General features: G+C 43.2%; 1 long non-coding RNA gene across 1 annotated transcript; it reads right to left on the minus strand.

Annotated features, from left to right (window-relative positions):
* Positions 1 to 1,038: 1,038 nt before the first annotated feature.
* LOC310993756 lies at positions 1,039 to 3,291 on the minus strand. The gene is made up of 4 exons (XR_014595761.1): positions 3,266 to 3,291; positions 2,160 to 2,213; positions 1,392 to 1,888; positions 1,039 to 1,238 (listed from the first exon to the last, which is right to left on the minus strand). It is a non-coding gene; the product is annotated as an uncharacterized lncRNA (long non-coding RNA).
* Positions 3,292 to 21,583: the final 18,292 nt, after the last annotated feature.

Here is a 21,583-nt window from a genome sequence, read left to right on the forward strand (position 1 = left end):
AAACCGGCAAAACAGGCTACGTTTTTGACGTTCGGAAAAAGGTGGATAGGCCTGGCAAGCTTTCCGCAGTGAGTCATTACGTTTGCTTTTGTGGACACATTTTGAGACTAGGACGAAAAACATTTGTTTGTAGAGAAGGATGTTGTTGTTGCTGCTGCTACTACGGCGGCAGCGGCAGCAGCAATATAGAGATGTTCAGATACGAGCGGACTTTTTTTTTTCGACTTGAGCAAGTGTAAATGTGGGGATAACCATATGTTCACCTCCGAAATGACAGCTGTACTTTTAGGGCTTTTACCTGGGCTTTTAGGCGAGGGATCCTCCAGGCAGGGACTGCTTTCACTGACTGATACAGCGGTGGGAGAAAAAAAGAAAGCAGCGAAAGCTGTAGCCTATGTGGTTCACAATCGCCCAAAAACTTGCAGTTTGACAACCAGTGGATGACCTAAGTCTTCGTGGGTTGATAGACGGTAAAATGACCAGCCCTTACTGCTGCTCTGTACATTGTCCAGTCGTGTCGTTGAACAGATGTTTTATCCTCCTGTGCGAGTCACGTCACTGAAAACTATGAATGATCTTTGTGACTTTTTCTCTCTATTATCTCAGAACAGTTTATCCAGACATTTGCTGATATTTCCTTTGAAATCGATACCAAATATTGCCAGGAGCATGGCTGGGAGTGAAAGCTTGCCCGCCGTAGCAACAGTAACCAAGGGGGCAGGGCTTACGCGAAGGGTCAATTGCAAATCATATCCAACCATTAATATCTGCACTGTTTCTGCTGTCAGCAAGCACTTGAAGTTTCCTGTGGTTCCTCCTCATGTTCTCCACCAGGTGCGGTATACCTTCCCTGTACAGCAGCTCATTTCCACTGATCTGACGCAGTTTTGATGTCATGTCCTCCAAGAGCCTCATCATAGGATCCAGCAGGATCAGATGTCGGGTCTGCAGCTCCGCCACACTCCCCACCCCACTCAGCAGCCCCAGCTGAGTGACCGTTCGTCTAATTTTATCCTGAATATCAGCAACAACACGAAGTTTGGCTTTTGTCTCACGAATCTTATTGTCAGCTGCTGAGATGTCACGACGAGCTTCACTGATCCAGGAATTGTGGCGCTGTATTTGGTTAGAATAATGTTTCACGTCAGATATCCAGTTATCTACTTGTCGACGAGCTTCGTCCGCAGCTTCAGAGGCCTGGTCCATTTCAGATTGAGCATTAACAATCATAATTGGTCCTGAAATTCAAGTAGATTAATGATGAAACACATCAATGACAAATATTGTAACAGAAAACTATAGAGCCAAGTCCCCTTTTTCATTTCAGTGGGATACATATAGTGATCATTTTATTGTTATAAAATAACTAATAACATGGTGCATTTACTCACCAAGAATCCAACCCACAATTGGAATAAAAGTAATACCAATCCCTGCATCTCGTGTTCTCTGTGCTTCATCCATCTTTGCTCTCATGTCACTCAGGGTGTTTTCTGCTGACCGCAGGCTTCTCGTGGCTGTTGCTAAAGCTCGGTTGTGACTTTTTAGAGTGGACTGGAGTGATGACAGCTGCGTATTCAAATTATTCAACTCTTCAGTCTTCTGTTTTTTCTGCTGTGCTAACTGACTCTGCTCTACAGTGAGAGTCGCAGTTGCCCTATCCACTTGTTGAAGCTCTTTTTTGGCTATCTGCTCTGACTCTTCCATCTGCTGCTTCATGTTCTCAATCTGTCGTCTGATATCATCAAAGGTCTGGGATCCAGGAAGGACCATGTCTGCATTGATACTGAGGAGGATCCCCGAGACAGTGATGAAGGAAGTGAGTCCACTCTTCAGTGGTACCATCAGACTATTGGACAGACTCAACTCCACTTGCTGCCCTCCAGGCCTGTGATGCAGACAGGAAAGGGTTAAAGCTTAGTTACATAATAGAAAGAGCTGAGGAGAGTCCACTGCTAAATTTTATTGTAATGGTAAACAGATTAATTTGCCAGATTCACTTAAAATTCCAGGTCTAATTAACAGAAATTAGAAATAATCATGTTTAAATGAATTGTGTGTAACAAAACTCTCTGTGACATACAGCAGGCAATGGCATGGTTTAATTTAGTACAGGTGACAGGGTGAAATTTCAGTACAGTAGAGTCTAATATACGTACCCATAATAAACAACACTATCCATGATCTCAACGTTACAGCTGGATGCTTGATCTCTGCAAAATGAAAACAAATACTTTGATCATCTTATACAGGAGGAAAGTCAATGTAACAACAGACTCAAGGGGATTTCCAGACCCATATAGACATGATTACAAAGCCTGGTTACAAAGTGCATGTTACAGGTCAAATACACAATTTGAATATTTTCAATTGTAATGACAAAAATCAGTGATAATAATTAGTGCTTGACATGCTGAGACCGCCGTGGTCCCTCTGTGTAATTTGATATTCAGCTCCTGTGCCCATATCTTCTTTTTCTTGGGGCCTCCCTTCTATAGCCTATAACTCAGCCGCATGCGTGCTGACGAGGACAAGAGGGCGGGAGCACATTACACCGGTTTTAGAGTCGCTGCATTGGCTCCCCGTCTGCTTCAGGATCGATTTTAAGCTTCTTTTACTTTTTCTTAAATGTCTTAACGGCCTTGCGCTCTCTTACTTATCTGACCTGCTTTTACCATATCAACCCTTGCGGACTCTGAGGTCCTCCAGCACCGGCCTTTTATCCATACCAAAACCCAGAACTAAAACCCACGGTGAGGCGGCATTTAGCCTGCCGGAGAGCCTCAGGACTGCAGAGACTGTTGATATTTTTAAAGGAAGGTCAAAGACACACCTTTTTAATCAGGCTTTTAATCCTGCCTGGGGGCTGCCCAACCCTCATACATGTTTACCTGAGGAGGACAAAAATTAACATGGAAATAACGCCATAAAAACAGTATACCTTTAAATACCGTTAAATATTCTAATCTAATACAATACCAAACAATAACACATCGACATTAAACACAAAACCGGAGCTTTGAGGTTTTTTTTTTTGTTAGTTTTTTTTGGGTGACACATAATGCCAGATTGAAAAGGAAATTTAGTTAAGCTGAATACACTGTTTGGAAAAGGAATGGAAAACGGGATAGATAGTGTAAGCCAAGTAGGCTGTGAATCTGTCAACAAGTGGCTAGAAAGTTCATGTGTAAACATGCATGATGACTACACTGATTTCATGCTCACAACATGATTACAGATATCTGAGATATGTCTGCACACTTACCTCTTCAGGGAGCCTCTGCTGTCCCGTCAGTGCTCATATAAACAAGCTTAGACCCATCTTTTATACTTAGAGTCGTGGGAAGGAGGGGTTGGGAGTTGGATCAAGGAGGTTGGGCTGTGATCACGTGGTTTCTGGGAAAATTGTAAAAGTTAAAGAGTTTGACTTTCGATTTTACTAATCTCTCTCTCTCTCTCTCTCTCTCTCTCTCTCTCTCTCTCTCTCTCTCTCTCTCTCTCTCTCTCTCTCTCTCACACACACACACACGCACACACACACACACCCTTGTAATGTTATCTTTGTGAGGACACTCATTGACATAATGTATTCCCTAGCCCCTTACCCTAACCTTAACCATCCAAAACAAATGCCTAACTTTAAGCATTACTCTTAACCTAACTTAAACCTAATTATAACCTAAAGTCTTAACCCTGTAACAGCCCTTGGAAAAAGTGACGACCGGCCAAAATGTCCTCACTTCCCAAAAATTGGGAAGTGACCGGGAGTGGATGAAACATTTTTGAGCAACATCTTGGAGTACTTTTTGGCCAGACATCAAAATGTGGCCAAACTAGTGACAAGTATATGCTATTACAGTAAATGGTGTAGCTTTTATCTCTGCAACACAGAACAGAAAATGCATTAGTCTCAAACACAAGGAGTGAAATGTCACAATTCACCCCATATAGTCTGGGTTAGTTGTAACACACCCTAAATGCCACGGTTAGAGGTAGAGTGAGGTGCTGCCTTATCGATAACGCCTTATTGCGTGCCACTGCTGCACATAGATGAACCGTGACAGTGGAGCGACTTAAACCTTTGTAAAGCTAAAGTATGGCTCATTCTATAGGTGAGTGTCAGGTTTTTGTGTTGATCATGATGTAAATTGGTTTCTTTGAAAGTTGCTACAGCCTCTTCTGAACCACAGTTTTGGGTCATGATAACACAAAGCCTGGAGTGGTCATAGCTTTTCACAGCCTTTTCCCCACTGAATTATTTATTTATTATGCAATATTATAGAATTTGATGGCCGTGTGATGCATCACATCTGCTCCTTTGTTGAGTTTCCTGAGCTGCAAACCAACACCATGTCCCCATCTAGTGGTCAGTTTTCAGTACTACAAGACCTTGTCCCATAAAGAGAACAGAAAACATCAAGGCAACATAACAGATTTATTCCCAAGTAAATTATACATATACAAAGATAGATTGATTTTGATTAAAAAAGAAGAAGAAGATATTAGATTTTAGACTTTAAGAAGGTCACATGTCAAAACATCAGCACCACGTCCAGTTTTATCTTGAACTACACAACATTCAGGTCGGCATCTTACAGTAATGGATGACTGATGTTTGTTCATTTTGTGAACAGACAAAACCTCATTACATCAGTGTCTTTCCTTTCACTCTCGCACTACTTTCATTTCACAGTAGTGTTGAGGTCAAGACCACATACAGTATGATATAAAATCTATTACAGTAAAACAAAGTTTGGATTGAATAGAAGAACAGAGCACAGAACCTGCTGAAGTCTCCTCCCACTTTTGACACTGGTACAACCAAGTTTTTCAAATGGTTACACAAGCATACACTTTTGTAGAACAATTTTGATTACTGTAAACCAAACTGAGCGAGTGACAGAGAGACATTGCAGTTACAAAAAGTCACTGTTGTGCCCAGCCATGTCTCTTTATCTAGATGGATGGATGGATGGATGGATAGATAGGTATATTTATGTGTTGATGAAAAGAAGTGATCACCGCTGACATGTCTTTACTTGCATACAAAAAGGAGTTCATTGCAAAAAGGACAATGTGACAAAAATGAAGAATCATGGAGAGCTTTTTTTTTTCAAAGGAGGTTAAATCGAAAGCAACTGGACTTAGTTATTTGTCTAGGAAGACGTTTCACCTCTCATCCAAGAGGCTTCATCAGTTCATGTACGCAACTGACCAGGCTGGGACTGGTCCAACTATCTGGTGTGGAGACTCACTATTTAACCTCTTGTGTGGGCGTTTCACAAGGGTGATGATGTCACTGGTTCCCTTTTTGTGCTCCAAGTGCCAACGACAGTCGTTTAAATGACTGTCTTTGATGGAAAGTTGGTTTCGACTTCGTTAGTGCCCTATTGTGTTATAACAACAGTCGTTGGAGTCACTTGCCACTTGTGAACAGTGGTTCACAAGTGGCTGACAGCTCCGCGGAGTTTCCGTGGTTACCTACGGTCACGCTGCCACTGAACGTACGCGTACGCATGCGTGGCGTTTGTGAGACCACCGTCTCCCCGTCCTCCTGCTCAACGCCCAACCACCGCCAGCCATGGGCCGAGGTAGTGGTCAAAGGACGAAAAACGACATCAACGGGGAGCCCTGACATCCCTGCTGTCACACTCCTCAACCACTTTCAGCCCCTGTCTGAGCTCGCTGATGACAGGGGTGCTGATCATGCACCGCCTCCATGCCCGGATGCCCCCAAGGCTGGACCCGCGCTGGGCTCCTCTCCAACGGCGGTTGGCAACATCTCCGCAGCGCCTCGGGGCCGAGGAAGTCCACTTCAACTTCGGCTGCACGACGGATCCTACTGAAGGAGGCAGTCCGGAGGCTACCCTCGTGGGTAGCTCCATCCCTGTGGAGTAGTGATGTGCGATTCATGAACGAATTGTTCAAAACTCGAGATTATTTTTACTGACTCGGGAATCACGAGTTATTGTCTCCATTAACTCGTTCACTGACTCACTGCTGCTAACAGTTGTGTGACATCTCTTCTTAGCAGTTAGCTGCTAAGAAGAGATGTCACACAACTGTTATTCCAACTTCAATTGCGTAAATGTATCAAGCTAGTTGCTGTATTAGCTACGTGGCTGAAGCAACGGCTCTGTTGCTCCAGCACAGTTCACCCACTCTCCTACCAGCTCGCAGAGCCCCTCCCCTACCCGAGGAACTCACCAACTCGCCGTTCACTCGTTCACAGAAACTCTGCTCACCGCTCTCCCACTCAGCTCACAGAGCCCCTCCCCTACCCGAGGAACTCACCGCATACTCGACTCGCGGTTCACAGCAGCTCAGTTCACTCGCTCTCCCTCCCAGCTGGTAGAGCCCCTCCCTTACCCGAGAAACTTGCTGGTCGCGGTTCATCACCAGTCAGTAGCTGCCAGTAACTCGTAGCTGCAGTTTTCTGATAGTGTGACCGGCGTCTTTAGGTACGTCTACACCGTTGAATATGTGGATGGTAAAGTACATCTCACAGTCGGAGATGATAGTGTAAATATGTATGGCATAGGGGAGGATCACGGAATGGCTCTTCGCGACTGGACCAATTTTTATGACATATTACAATCTAAGTTTCACTGTAGTCCTCCTCCCACTTATAATGAGTTTTATTGCAACTCGTGGCACAGCCCGTCTGGTCCAGAAACATATAGGGCATGCCACAACGGGTCCTCGCTGTATCTCACAGCCCATTTAGACTGCACATCTGCAAAGTCAAAAGAGTTTAATGATTTATTTTTTGTGCAGTGGTGCGACAGAGCAGCGGTGTGCTCATTGTTTAATGCTTTGCAAGAAGTTGTCAAAAAGGACAAGGCCATTAGATGTTTTGAAGGCATTAGAAAACGTCTTATTTTTGATGACATGTTGGACACATCGGATGGTGCATGTGATGGCTTCATGTACAAGGATCAAGAGGACCACATCTCCTTGACCCCCGTCACTAACATCTGATGTGGTAGGTTTTTGTTTATTTTATTTTTTATAGAGTAGGTGGGATGAGTGTATGTGTAAGGTGCTTGTGTACAGGACTTGTTAATTTATTGCTCTTGTGGCACCCCTAAGAGGGAATGGCCACATTAATATTATTTTGTATAAAACCTATGTATGTATGGGACACTTCTTATTAATATATGTATTTATTTTCATTTATTTTATTTAAAAAATAGAGAACCATATGAAAGGAGTCATTTTATTTAGAAAAGCAGTGGGGCGGACCGTTTGTGGTTGCTCCAGGTGTTCGGGGGGTACGGTAAAGGAGCCCCACCTTCCGCTGCTACCTCAGACACATTCTGGAGGAAAACAGAGACGCCTGGTGTCTTCATTACTCCGCTCTTCACCTGCTTTTACAGGTCGGTAAACGGTTTGAGAACCGGAAAATGTTGTTTGATGTTGTTGCCTTTTATCCATGCTAATGTAAACAAGAGAGTTTAAGACGGTTTGTTTGAGTTATTTACGGGTAACATGCGCTAGAAAACGGGAGAAATGCGCCGCACAGCCGCCATTAACGAGCCGAGCTCGTTCAGGTCAAGCACTCGTAATGAGAGTCTGGGCACTTTATACAAAAACACGGGTTATGTTTGTATCATTCCAATTAAAGTATATTTTTGTTGAGATGTGAATGTTAACAGTTAATATTTAAAAGTGACTGAGTTTATTAGCTAGTGTAGCACAAGCACTATGAGCACTTCTGTGTAGCTAACAGATGCAATTAAAGGGTTATTCCAACATGCTGGATTTTCATTATACACTGTGAATAGTGATTTCTACCGGTAAAATACTGAATTTGACAAACATGTGATGTATTTACTGATACTGTTTATTGAATATAACTGTGTATGAAAAGAAATGTGATTATTAGAGAAACTGAAACTGCTTAAAGAGAACATATTTCACTGAGGTTGTGGAATAGTTGAATGTGAATGATGTGAACAAAGAACCAGCTGAATTGTATAGTGAAGACTCATGTTTAGTGTTTACATAGCTTTTATTTTGTGTAAAATAAATCAGACTCAGACACATTCTGGAGGAAAACAGAGACGCATGGTGTCTTCATTACTCCGCTCTTCACCTGCTTTTACAGGTAACATATTTGTCACCACGGTCCTCATCCTTGGGACCCGTAACACTCTCTCTCCCTACATCCTAATAACTACACCCGACCCTGAAGCAGGTGGAGGCCACACCTGCTGCGGTGCGAGAAGCGACACCCCCACATTGTAATAGCGGATGTATCCCATGGTCTGCCCAGTGACAGACAGAGGACCAGAAGAAGAGAGGATGTTAAAACAGGGGGGTCAGAGGATGGAGTGAAGAACAGAGGAGTTTGGGGGGAGAGCAGACACCTCTGCTACCGGTAGCAGAGGACGGAGGGAGGGATGAGAGATCAGGAAAAATCACCACATTTCCTGATAATGCTGATTAGAATAAAGGGTTGAAAACAGGTGGTCAGAGGATGGAGTGCAGATCAGAGGAAAAGTTAAGGGGGAGAGCAGACACCTCCACACCGGTAGCAGAGGAAGGAGGGGGGCAGAAAAAACCCTATAAAATCTATCTATCTATCTATCTGGCGGTGCCACAGTATTTGAATATACGCTACTCACAAAAAGTTAGAGATATTTGGCTTTCGGGTGAAAATTTGGAAAATGTGAAAAGTTCACACTACAGTGATATTATATCATGAAAGTAGATAATTTCAGTAGAAGCATGCACTGGTTATTTCCTCATCTAAAACAATTTATTGAAACAAAAGCCAACAGTGGTCGGTACACCACAACAAAAAATGTCTCAATAACTTGTTATGTGCCTTTGAACTTCAATTACAGCTTGACAACGACGTCTCATGCTGTTCATGCTGTCCCACTCTTTTTGAAGGGCAACCAAAGGTCATTGAGGTTCTGGGTTACAGAGTTACCAAAGAGCCAGGCCAGAGAGGACATGGGACTGAGCAACATGGCCACAGCAGGTTGGCAAGCACAAAGTGCCTGTATAAATGGCCCTACAATATCCTCAGATTTCAGACTTGGCATACAGTGTGTTTGTGTTTTTGGATGTGTCCAGGGCACACACAACATTAGGCTAAAGGTAGCTTGTCTTCAATGTTACACCATACATGTATAAATCATTAATCTGCTTTATCCACTAAAAGTAAAATCCATATTATCTGTTATACCAAAGCCAGGTAGAGATTATGACAGACCTGCCGACTTTAGGCCTATTAGTTTATTAATGATAAACGCTGGACGCGCTGGTTGATAAGTTTGGTTTTTACTGAGGAGGAACTATGAAGAACTGTGCAGTAATCACATATGAAGGTGTGTGGGGGCTTTTATTTTGCCATGGCGATGCGCCACAATTAATTAATTGTTGTGTGACAGCGGAAACCCTGATGTTGTCTTGTGAGTGAACTGTAACACGGGAGCAGATGGGGTGAAAGTGCGCTACGTCACACTTAATTCGCATACAGCTGTTTCCATCCCATTCGAATCAACCAAAACCCGGCCATAGCGAGCGTATTTCATTTTGTGCGAATCAGGAGATTTTAATGCGAATCACAGCGTTTCCATCATCATTTTCTGATGCGATACATCTCGATGCGCATCTAAACAGCTGATGGAAACGCACCTATTGATCTAACGACCCCGACGCTCATTGTGACCCCACGACCTATTACCTATCTATCTATCTATCTATCTATCTATCTATCTATCTATCTATCTATCTATCTATCTATCTATCTATCTATCTATCTATCTATCTATCTATCTATGAATGATTGTGATCTGTAGTAACTGAAACACACAGATGCAGCTCACATAAACAGCTCAATAAACTGTTTCTTTTCATTGTCATTGTCAGTTTATACATCACTGCTCTCTCTCTCTCTGTGTGTGTGTGTGTGTGTGTGTGTTCAGTCTCTCTCTGGGGGTTTAGCTTTCCACCCCTTCATCTGTCCAGCTGTCCACCACCGTGTTTAGAAAGTGTCAGGCGTCTCCTTCCTCAGCTGACCGTTCATCAATCGATCCATACTCTGTATTGATCAGGGGTTTTGTTGACCTTGAGTTTCACCCCAGACTCCATCTCATTGTCTCGCCTCGGCCCCTCCTGTTCGTCAACGGTTTCCTCTGAACATGAACCTCAAACATTATGAGCACGAGGCGTGTTAAAATAAAAACAAACTTAATGACCTGACACAGATAGAAACCTGGATTTTTACTATATTTTAATAGTAAATGCTCAATTTTAAATGTGATTAACATTAACAAATACCTGAATGAATAACTATGTAGCCTGGTGTCACTAAGGATATAAGTAAATGCTTCTCAGTACATCAGGGACATAGTTTAGTGGCTCAGTGTGAGACTTCTTCATCACTTTGGTGAGTATGTAACACACTTAAATGTCCAAAATGGCTGCCCATCCTTTGTCTCCCCCTCTCCCTCTCCATGGTGGTGACACCTCGGTTGCCCTCACCCCTCTGTTGAGGATCTATCCATCTTCCTGCGCTCCCTAATTAACCCCGAGACCACGCCTCCTTTCTCCCTCCACCTCCCCATGTGTCCGTCCTGACTCCGCTGCCTCCTCCTCCCACACCCCGACTTGTTTTCACCCCAGCCCGACATTAGGGTGACATACGTGCTTCGGTCAAAATACCCCAAAGATCAAACATCACAGCATTCTCAAAAACAGGGCTCTGCAAAACGGTCTGTTTCATTCTCCACTGGCTTCCATAGTAGGATTTAGAATAGACTTCAAAATCCTTCTGCTGACTTATAAGGCTCAACCTGTTAAAATCAAGAGTCCCCCAATTGGGGGACTTAAAGACATGCATAACAATAACAGAGCCACCACACCACTGCACTGATTATGAAACAATATGGTCATATTATATGTCAAATTAAACAGCAGAAGCTGGGCTACAACGTGTAAAAACGTATATGACCCAAACACAGCCCAAACACTACTCAAACAAACAACTAGATATCAAACTTCATGAAGCACCTCTGTGTGGACCCAGTCGCCACATTTCTGGCTCGTATACAACTGTACATTATGCAAAACACATCAGCCACCGCTCATCTCAACGAGCCGGATACTAACATTGGGGCGTTACATAGCAACCGCGACTAAGCAGCTAGCAGCAGCACGGCAGAGGGAGAAGCCAACAACGAGCAAAGTCGAGCAACCACAGACGCTGCGTGGCCAAAACATGGTCGTACATTTCCTCTTACCTTTGCTGTTTTGCCGTGAAAAGGTTGTTTTATGGGTAAATCCACAATATTTCCAGTTTAACTCTGCCTAGTGTTTACATCTGAAACGGCTTTAGGACCCGTGGGAAGCCTGCACGGAGCGCACACTAGAGTGCCTATAGACCAGAGCGGCTTTTTTATGCAAATGAGAATGACTGATGCATCCTGGGTAATTTAGGGGCAGCTACCGGCATTTTTACATTGCACTCAGTGGGTTTTTGTGTTTTGATGGAGCGTAGACTAACTAACAATCATTTTGAATGTTTTATTTTTTGTTTCTTTTGTAGCACTATGTCTCATAATTATTTTGACACCCTCTTTGAAACCCACCGTTCACGCTATCTTGAAAAATAAGCCGGTGCATATTCTCATTTGTCCAGGTCATAGTATTTCAAAGGAGGTTAAATCGAAAGCAACTGGACTTAGTTATTTGTCTAGGAAGACGTTTCACCTCTCATCCAAGAGGCTTCATCAGTTCATGTACGCAGCTGACCAGGCTGGGACTGGTCCAACTATCTGGTGTGGAGACTCACTATTTAACCTCTTGTGTGGGCGTTTCACAAGGGTGATGATGTCACTGGTTCCCTTTTGTGCTCCAAGTGCCAACGACAGTAGTTGGAGTGACAGTCGTTGGTGGGAAGTTGGTTTCGACTTCGTTAGTGCCCTATTGTGTTCTAACGACAGTCGTTGGAGTCACTTGCCACTTGTGAACAGTAGTTGTTCTTTGAGGCTAGATTGTTGAGTCTCCTGGGAAGGGATGAAAGGGCAGCATTGTAAATTGGGGATAGGTGGTGTCTCAGACCTCCTCCCCTGTTGAGGGTTGGTTTTTCTACTTTTACAAAAATGGCTTCTTTAACTCCTCTTTCAAACCATCTGTCCTCTCTGTCTAGGATTTGGACATTGCTGTCCTCAAAGGAGTGGGCTTTCTCCTTGAGATGTAAATGAACAGCAGAGTCCAGTCCTGAGGAGTTTGCTCTCCTGTGTTGGGCCATGCGTTTATGCAGTGGTTGTTTTGTTTCTCCAATGTAGAGGTCTTTGCATTCCTCGTTGCATTGGACTGCATACACCAGATTGCTTTTGTGGGTGTGTGGTGTTCTGTCCTTGGGATGTACCAGTCTCTGTCTGAGTGTGTTGCTGGGTTTGAAATACACAGGGATACGGTGTTTGTTAAAGATCCTCCTGAGTTTTTCTGATACTCCAGACACATATGGAATGACTATGTTTTTTCTCTTGTTTTGTCTTTCTTTCTCAACCACTTTGCTGGTTTTCTTTCTGGAAGCAGCTGCAGTTTTCACAAAGGTCCAGTTAGGGTAACCACAAGTTGTGAGGGCGCCTCTCAGGTGCTTGTGTTCTGCCCCTTGGGCCTGTGAGCTGGTGGGCACATGCACAAAAATCATAACAACAGCAAAGAAGGATGGAAGGAGCTGAGGCGGCAGCCGCGTTTGTGTGTTTGTGCACATGGCGGCTGATTGTAATACTGCTTGAGTTTTCTTTTTTTTTTTTTTTTTTGTACTTTTCACGGCATTGTTTTGCGGCGTGATGGATCCCCTGTGTGTCGAGGTGCGCTGATATTTTCATTTCGCCGCGATAACTCAAACCCCCTCTGAATCTCCTCGGTGCTGTAGACTGAAATCAATGTCTGCACCTCATCGTCGGTCCATTTGTGTACATCTTCCTGCTGTTTTCTTGTTGTTTACAGCGGTGTCTGCTAGGCTAATGCTCCCCTTCTGCTCCCCCTTTTAAAAATGCCGGTTGTTTTGGGGCTTTCTGGTAGCGTCAGAGCCTGCTCTAGCTTTAGCCAATCAGTGCCGGGTTAACCTCGAGCCCCACCCAGGAGCTTTTCAGGGCCGAACGGAGTACCTACCCTGGAGTAGGTACTCCGTTTGCCCCCGTAAAAGTTTCTGTAAATGGCCCTGTGGGGGAGGTTCCTGCAGTGGAAACACGCACCTACGGGGCTGGCCCCGTAAAATTACCCCGAAGTTCCTGCAGTGGAAACGCGCCTAAAGACAGGTGTGGCTCATTAGAAAACGCTCTGCTACACTAAATGGAATGGAGCCTTAATTAGTATCCTTGGTAACACCTGTATTTGTTTATACCCTCTGAAAAGGTCTATATTCATGGGTTGCAGTGACGTCACGTCGAAGGGACCGCCGCCATATTTGTGTCCGATTTGACAGGTCTCCTCATATGACAGCATGCAAACCGCAGGATGGAAATGACAGTTTCTTGACAAAATGACAGGGTTTCATACATCCTGTCTGGGTTTATATCTCTATAACAACAGACTAACTCTATATTATCCCACTTATTACACAGTTTATTAATTAATTAATTAATTAATTAGAGACGTAATGTTGATCAAAGTCCTTAGTCCGGTCACTTCTCCGCTGTTTGCTCCTCACCCTCCTCTCGGTCGACTCGTGTGTAGTTGTTTTCAACGAGCTTTTGATAATCAATCAGTAGATTGATGAATTATCATGTAAATGTTACGATGTGCGCATTTATGTCGTCCTGTCTGTCATAAGAGATGACGGTTACGGGACACGTATGTCACGGACTCGCGGTGGCACAGACACAGCTGGTCACAGCTGTGACACTGCGCTGGCCCGTCCGCTCTGTCTGCTCTGATCGCAGGTTTGGTTTCCAGCAGCGGTGAGGGAGGCAGAGAGCCTCCACTCTCCCTCTAACAAGCTACAAGTCATTTCTCTAACATCACAATTAGTCTGAAGCTGGTAAAAATGAAACACAAGGTAAAAATCCTTGATAGTTCTTCTGCCCTGCTCCGCTGATCAGAGCGGCGTCCCTAGCAACGGCCTGTTTTACTTAGCAACGGTCTGTTATACAGAAATAAAAGACCCTAAATGCAGAATCAGTGAGTAATTAATGAGAAAGTAATCAAAATGCAGAATTCAATATATCCATGTTATTAAAAAAAAGTGAATCCCCTCTTTTTGTGAGACTTGTCACAGCCCACGCTGCGACTGATAGATGCCTGCAGTCAACTATTTATTCCGCCTATAACTTTACGTCTTTTGGGATGGAATAAAACTGCAGTCCGGGGTTTTTTGGCGACTGCTATCACAGTCAACAGCACAATATAATCCTGGCATCTTTCAAATAACGTCAATTTTCGGTCTCTTGCTGATTTCCTCCTACTACTCCACTTGTTCTGGTAACGTGGCGCTGTGATCTGTGCCCAGATTGCCCTGATTCGGACACAAATATGGCGGCGCAGAAACACAGTGACGTCATGTGAATCTAATGAAGGCACTCTAGCCCACACAACCCCACGTTGGCCTGCACGTGGATCTGCTGATTTGATTGGTTCATGGCTGTCACATGGCTGCCAGTGCGGCCAATCACATCAACGTGGGTCTGGCGTCATTCTATGCTCTCTAATGGTCAGAATGAGCCGTCAATTACTCAAATCGACCAATGCGCTGCAGAGATAGAGGCTGATAGCCAAACCCATCCAGAAGCTGCTCTCAGTTCAGCAGGGCTCAGACGCAGACACTGAATACAGCATGATTTACAATCGGTTCCAGTAGATTTATTTTCAGTTGGTTTATCCAAATTGTGTGAAAATAAAGATTAAATAATAGTTTATAGTGGCAGGTGGTTCCAAGCTGTGCCAAAAATGGACATTTTGGAAAGTTCGCCTGGATATTTTGTAGTAAAATCTCAATAATCTTGTCCTGCTTCAATTAATCAGAATCAACCACTGCAGAGACAATGTTCACATGTTGTACAATGATTTTATAGAGAGTTTGAGCTTCATCAGCATTATTCTAAAGGGCACTCATCAAAAATATGATTTTTTTAAGGCGAATATGAATTTTTTTTTTTTTTTCTGTGTGTCATCTTCATTTACTCTTCACCAGTAACAGATATACTGAAATTTATTTTCCTCAATTCCTCATTTTTTCCCCTTTACTATGACACCAAAAGTATTCAAATAGACCTTGTGGTTGCAGAGATATACTCATTTTATTATGGATATGCAATTTTCGAGAAAAGGCAGTTAACTCCAACCTATCTGAAATAACTAATCATTTCTTACTGTCCTACCAGAGCACTCCACTCCCAGAATGCAGGTCTGTCATTGACTCCCAGTATCTCTAAAATCAGACTGGGAGGAAGAGCCTTCAGCCACCGGAGCTCCATCTCTCTGCACCGCCGCCTGCATCTGTGTGCTTGCTTGTGCTCATGTGTGACTGTGTTCAGAGCCAGTAGTAAAGTTTATCAATTCATAAGTATTGTGTGGACCTTTCACTACTTTACACCAACCAGTCCTCCCATTAAGCTGGCCTGCTCTCCCTGCCTCCCTTGCTTACCAGAAGCTTCCTCCTTCAGCTGTTGTTAACATTTCCATGTTTCCCACATTCTCTGTTGTAAACTGTTTTCTTGTCTGTAAGAACATCTATTGGACGTCTGTCCGTCCTGGGTGAGGGATCCCTCCTCTGTTGCTCACCCTGAGGTTTCTCTGATTTTTCCCTGTTAAAAGGGTTTTCCATGGAGTTTTTCCTCAGTCGATGTGAGGGTCTAAGGACAGAGGATGTTGTTACGATGCCATGTAAAGCTCTTTGAGACAAACTGTTTGTAAAACGGGCTATACAAATAAATTGCCTTGCCTTGCATGGCCTTGCCAATGACTGTCTCAAATACTCTTTATAAACTCATACTGTTTCAGTAATGCAACACAACACATTTTTTAAAGTGGTATTTACAAAAACTGTTTCCATAGAAAGAACTTTCCAGTTAACAGTGGTCATCTGTTTGAAAGGAAGAGTTCAGATGTTGGAACCTGCGGAGAGTTGCAACACAGATCAAGGATGGTTGCAACATATTAAACAAACATTCAATTTCACTCATGCACTTTGGCTTTTTGTCTCAGTAAGAATAGTGTTGCTAAAATATGCATTGTTTACAATAATACTAGTATTATTTATTTATTTATCAAAGAACAGTTGAAGGTTTCTTTTGCATAGAACAGTAGTTCCCAAACATTTTTTGTCTTGTTTAGCCCCTGAGTCTTTTTGCCATGCCACGAGTAGCCTACCCCCTCACTCATATGTTGATGATTCTCCAAAAGTGGTCATACAACAAAACACAACTGATTATCGAATTAAAATAATTTTAATTTCAGTCTTCAATTTATACAAAGGCATTTTACACATTATTCTTTTTGTGATAATTAAAATTCAAATTTCACTCATTATCTACTCACCCGAATGTCGACTAAGGGCTGGGAGAATTTTCAGAGTCCTCCGTGCCTTCTCTGAGCTACGGGGGGTCTGCGCAGCAGTATTTGTCCATATAATGGTTGTGAATGGATACCACTTTTACCTCCATCTGCCCAGCGCGCAGTGCACACAAGTCACCAAGACCTCACAGGCAGGTTTCCACAGTTCCAGGCACATTTAAATGCAATTAATAATCACAATAACCCCTATTTATTGTAACTATCTGAATCAGCACATAAACTTATATCTATATCGATTGTCCCGTCAGGCTGATGACAGATCAAAGGCTGTCGGCATGCGTAATGGAAACTCAGCCTGACTGAATTATGAAACTAGCGAGGGACTGGGACAAAAAAGCAGCCGTGGATGTCCCAAGAGCAGGACAGTGAGGGTGGATGACTGCATGTCGCTGCTATGTTGACACTACACACTGTGCCGTTGCGATGATCCGCTATATTTATTTATACTTATTGATTTATTAGTGGACGAGCGGCCGCATCGTCACACGACCATAACGAAAAACTTAAAACAAATAAAGTTTTCTTGTCTGTAACAACATCTATTGCACGTCTGTCCGTCCTGCAGGTTTCTATGGAGTTTTTCCTCAGTCGATGTGAGGGTCTAAGGGTGTAAGTGAGCTAAAATGATTTATCAGTAAAATGTACACATTTCCAATTAATTCAGGATGTTTCCTAGCAATGGAAATGATCAGAATGTATTTGGGACGAAGGGCAGTGAAAATATGATTGTTTTTTAAAAAGTGGTCTCGTGTCTCACTTTATCCAAACTCAGGGGTAAACTGAGACAGACTAGAGAAATCAATGGGGTAAACTGATCCACTTACTTTTCCCACTCTGAAACCACCATAACAACACATGTTGTAACAGTTAGAGTCCTGACAGCAAGCTTGACAACCACACATCCCAAAACTAATGTCGGACTAGTAACAGAATCATGGGGATTGGTCAATTAAGCACTTTTTTTCCTCAACACAAAGTGACTCAAGAACAAAAACACAAAATGTTTTAATTAACATTCAAATGATGTCAGATAAATAAGCGAGCTGACTGAAGAGCACATAGCATAACAAAGCAGTATTATGCTTGATCACGTGAGATTTCTGGCTTGGGGGACGAAATTCTAGTGTAAATCTTTGTGTGTGGTGTGCTCACAGTCTCATTCTTGGATTAATTATAATACATCCATGGTCTCACTTTACCCCGCAGCATTTGTCTCACTTTACCCCAACACCCCCATTTTAGAAAAAATGACCTCTCTTAGAAATTCAGGCTAATTTTCAGCCAGCATCATCACATGGTTTTATGTGTTGGTAGTTCATCATCATGTTTCATATAAGTTTTTCTACCTGAATCAATTTGCTTTGGCACAACAGTTGATTAAGTTGACAGCAAGAAAATTTACATTGCAAAAATAACATTTCTGTGAAAAAAACATGCTTTCCACAGCATCATGAGGTCCTCTCCTTCATGACCATGGGGAAATGGAAGGGGCTTGAAAACATAATGGTCACATGACCAAAAAGGTGTTCCGTTTTCTAGAGACAGGGGGTGTCTCACATTACCTCACTCTCCCTAACTACCATTTCTCTTAGCAAACCACAACCAGCATCGGCATCAGATAGTGAGCAGATATTCGGCATCTCCCATCTCAGGAAAATTCTAAAGAAAAAAGAGAGACACTCCATGATGCCTCCTTTACGCACAGCTGTTTCTGATTTCATTTTAGTTACGTATGGTATTTGTTTATGTTGTGATCTGTTTGTTTTAATTTTTTTTTTTACTGGGCAACAGCTCTCAATATGTCAGAGCAAACCTGGATAACAATATCAGTAACCTCCTCCCTCTCAGACTACTTTTGCATAGTCAGCCCGTGAGGTCTGTTCGCGCGACCATTATTTGGACACTGCGAGCTTGAACCGGACCAGAACATCAGTTTCCTCCCGTCTCACTGCTGCCTCCCTCTTTCACGGTGGAATCAAACTTGCGCCTCGCGCGCGGCGGATTTAAAGGCGAGGAGAGGAGCTCATTTGATTGGTGAAGAACGAACTTGGCTGTGTTAAACCCAGTGGCGAACCGTGGACCCAGACCCTGGGCCTTCAATAGGACCATCTAGCAATAAAAAATTAAACATAGCTATAGAAATAATAGCCAGAGCCTTGTCACGTGGATGGTCGGCATATTACATGTTTCTTTGCCCTAACTGGCTTCACAACACACAAGGTGATTCTGGAAAAACAGTCATTCAAAGCTGGCTATCATGAATCACTTATTTAAAAAAAAAATGAAACAAGCAAATCACACATTCACTTATTTGTTTAGCTGGAATGAAAGTAAAATGTCAATCATGAGCTGTTCAACAACTAAAGATGTATTTTTGATAATGTTTTTTGTGTTAGTTTGAGCTTAGACACAGTTGAATTTCACTGTAATATTTCTGCCAAAAGTGGCTATAAAACAAACACCTCCTGAGGTGACATGGGAAAAAGGCACAAGCTCTTTGTAAATGCTCAGCCATTTTTCACTGGCCTTAATGGCTATCAAACCAGTATAAAATTGTAGGTTTACACCAGGGGTCCCCAAACTTTTTGCAAAGAGGGCCAGATTTGGTGAGGTAAAAATGTGTGGGGGCCGAGTCGGCCGACCATTTAGCCTGACATCCTTTGAACCATTAAAGCAGAAGTAAGTGATATATTTGTGTTAATATAAGTCTTAAATAGTTATATCTTCCGACAGCAATCACTTACATAGAGTGTTTGGACCGAAACACGGGTCTGTCAGTCACTCTGCTCTGCTCTGAGCCGAGGAGAAAACATTTATCGTATCCTACAGTTTTTATCCAATGAGGAGAGAGAACGGCATGCAGGGCTGTGTGTGCAGCCAAGGGACGCCGTGAATGTGGTGACGTAGGGACGAGGACTGTTATGGTGCGTTCAAGGAAACTCGTAACTCGTGTTTTTCCGACCTGTGAAGTCGTACCAGTTCGATCTGGTACGAGTTCACGGGTCGGAAGTTACGAGTGGCCGTTATAGTGACTTTCACAGGTAAAACAGGTCGGAAAAACACGAGTGGGTTGCCTGGAACGCTACAAAATCGTAAGTTGTGACTTGAAGCTGTAATTTACGGTTTCAAAGCATGCCTGGAACGCAGCATTAGCCAAAACGACCGGATCGCTTACTTCTGCTTTAACATTAAATGCAAATTAAAGCAGAAGTGAGTGATATATTTGTGTTAATATAAGTCTTAAATAGTTATATCTTCCGACAGCAATCACTTACATAGAGTGTTTGGACTGAAACACGGGTCTCTCAGTCCCTCTGCTCTGCTCTGAGCCGAAGAGAAAACATTTATCGTATCCTACAGTTTTTATCCAATGAGGAGAGAGAACGGCATGCAGGGCTGTGTGTGCAGCCAGAGCGATAGATATAACAGAGTGGCGACACTCCCATAGGACTCCGTTGTAAAAAATGGCGGGCCGACTTCCGGGTCATGGAGCCCTCAATAGTTCCAAACATTCCTCCCGCGGCGCTGGACCACGTCTGTTTCTATGGCTGCACAGCAAGAAACTACTGAGCTACGTTGATGAAATACCGACCAATTTTAAGTCATAAAGTGGTAATAATCTTTCCCAAGTACAGTTACCATGTTGACTTAACAAAATAAAAATTATTAGACTGATCGGTTCATTGAAAAACATTGATTTATTTACGTAACTGTGGTGATTTCAGTCCGTAGCCCAGAAGCAGCCCTGCTCACTTTTCATTCACACAAACTAATGCCACTGCCACAGTTGTTAAATTTCATCAATAAAACCAACACTAATCTCCAAAAAATAATTTAACCAGCCAGCAGTAAACCTCTAAAAGCGTGCGGATACGTTACTTGGCTCGTTTCCTCCTCCGGGAGGAGGACGGTCGGCCCCGGCAGATCAGCTCAGCAGACCGGGCTGCTGCTGCTGTGACAGCCGCTGCCCCCCCTGGTCCCCCGGTCGGGGCTCACACAGACTCTGCACTTCTCCCAGAACAAACATCGGTGCAAGTTCCTAACAAACGTTATGAACTGACCACAGACTCCGGATTAAACGGTGACTTTCTTGCATGAAAAAAATATTAAAACTGTGACGTGTTGACAGCGCTAAAGCCAGGTTTTTGGCAGCTTTACTGCTATGGCTCGGTTGCCGCGAAATGGCGATATCGATGCTAATTTCTGTTAGCCCGTCTATGAGGTTTTGCATTATACGTTAGCATTAAGCTAACGGGCTTATGTTTAGTTGTGATACTGGCTGTGTGTGTTTTGAACGTTGTTTCAAACCGTGTGGGTTTGATTGAACATCTTTGATGCTTAAATATTCCCGCTTAATATATTGCTTTACTCCTCTTCTTATGCCATTTTTACTGTAGGGCAGGCTAATCTTCACTTTAGAGTGACAAATAAAACCTTGAAGCAAGAAGATTTTGCCTTTTGTTTGAAAACTGACATTGATGTACATACAGTAATCCAGTAACAGTTGTAAATACACCTTTGTACGGTTTATTTTTTAATATTTACCGTCCAAAAGCAAGCTCAGTGCTGTCTGTCCCATAGAAGAACATGACAGCGGCAGCCTCGTTTGGAACTATTGGGAGCTACATGAACCACGTGACCGCGCTGGCGGCGACATCAAAGGCTGTCGCCACTCTGTTATATCTATCGCTTTGTGTGCAGCCAAGGAACGCCGTGAATGTGGTGACGTAGCGACGAGGACTGTTATGGTGCGTTCAAGGAAACTCGTATTTTTCCGACCGTGAAGTGGTACCAGTTCGATCTGGTACGAGTTCACCGGTCGGAAGTTACAAGTGGCCGTTATAGTGACTTTCACCGGTAAAACAGGTCGGAAAAACACGAGTGGGTTGCCTGGAACGCTACAAAGTCGTAAGTTGTGACTTGAAGCTGTAATTTACGATTTCAAAAGCCTGCCTGGAACGCAGCATTAGCGAAAACGACCGGATCACTCACTTCTGCTTTAACTATTTAATACTTTTTTTTTCATTGTAAATTGAATTCTTTT

The sequence above is a fragment of the Trachurus trachurus genome, assembly GCF_905171665.1.
Source record: "Trachurus trachurus genome assembly, chromosome: 11".
Taxonomy (NCBI): domain Eukaryota; kingdom Metazoa; phylum Chordata; class Actinopteri; order Carangiformes; family Carangidae; genus Trachurus; species Trachurus trachurus.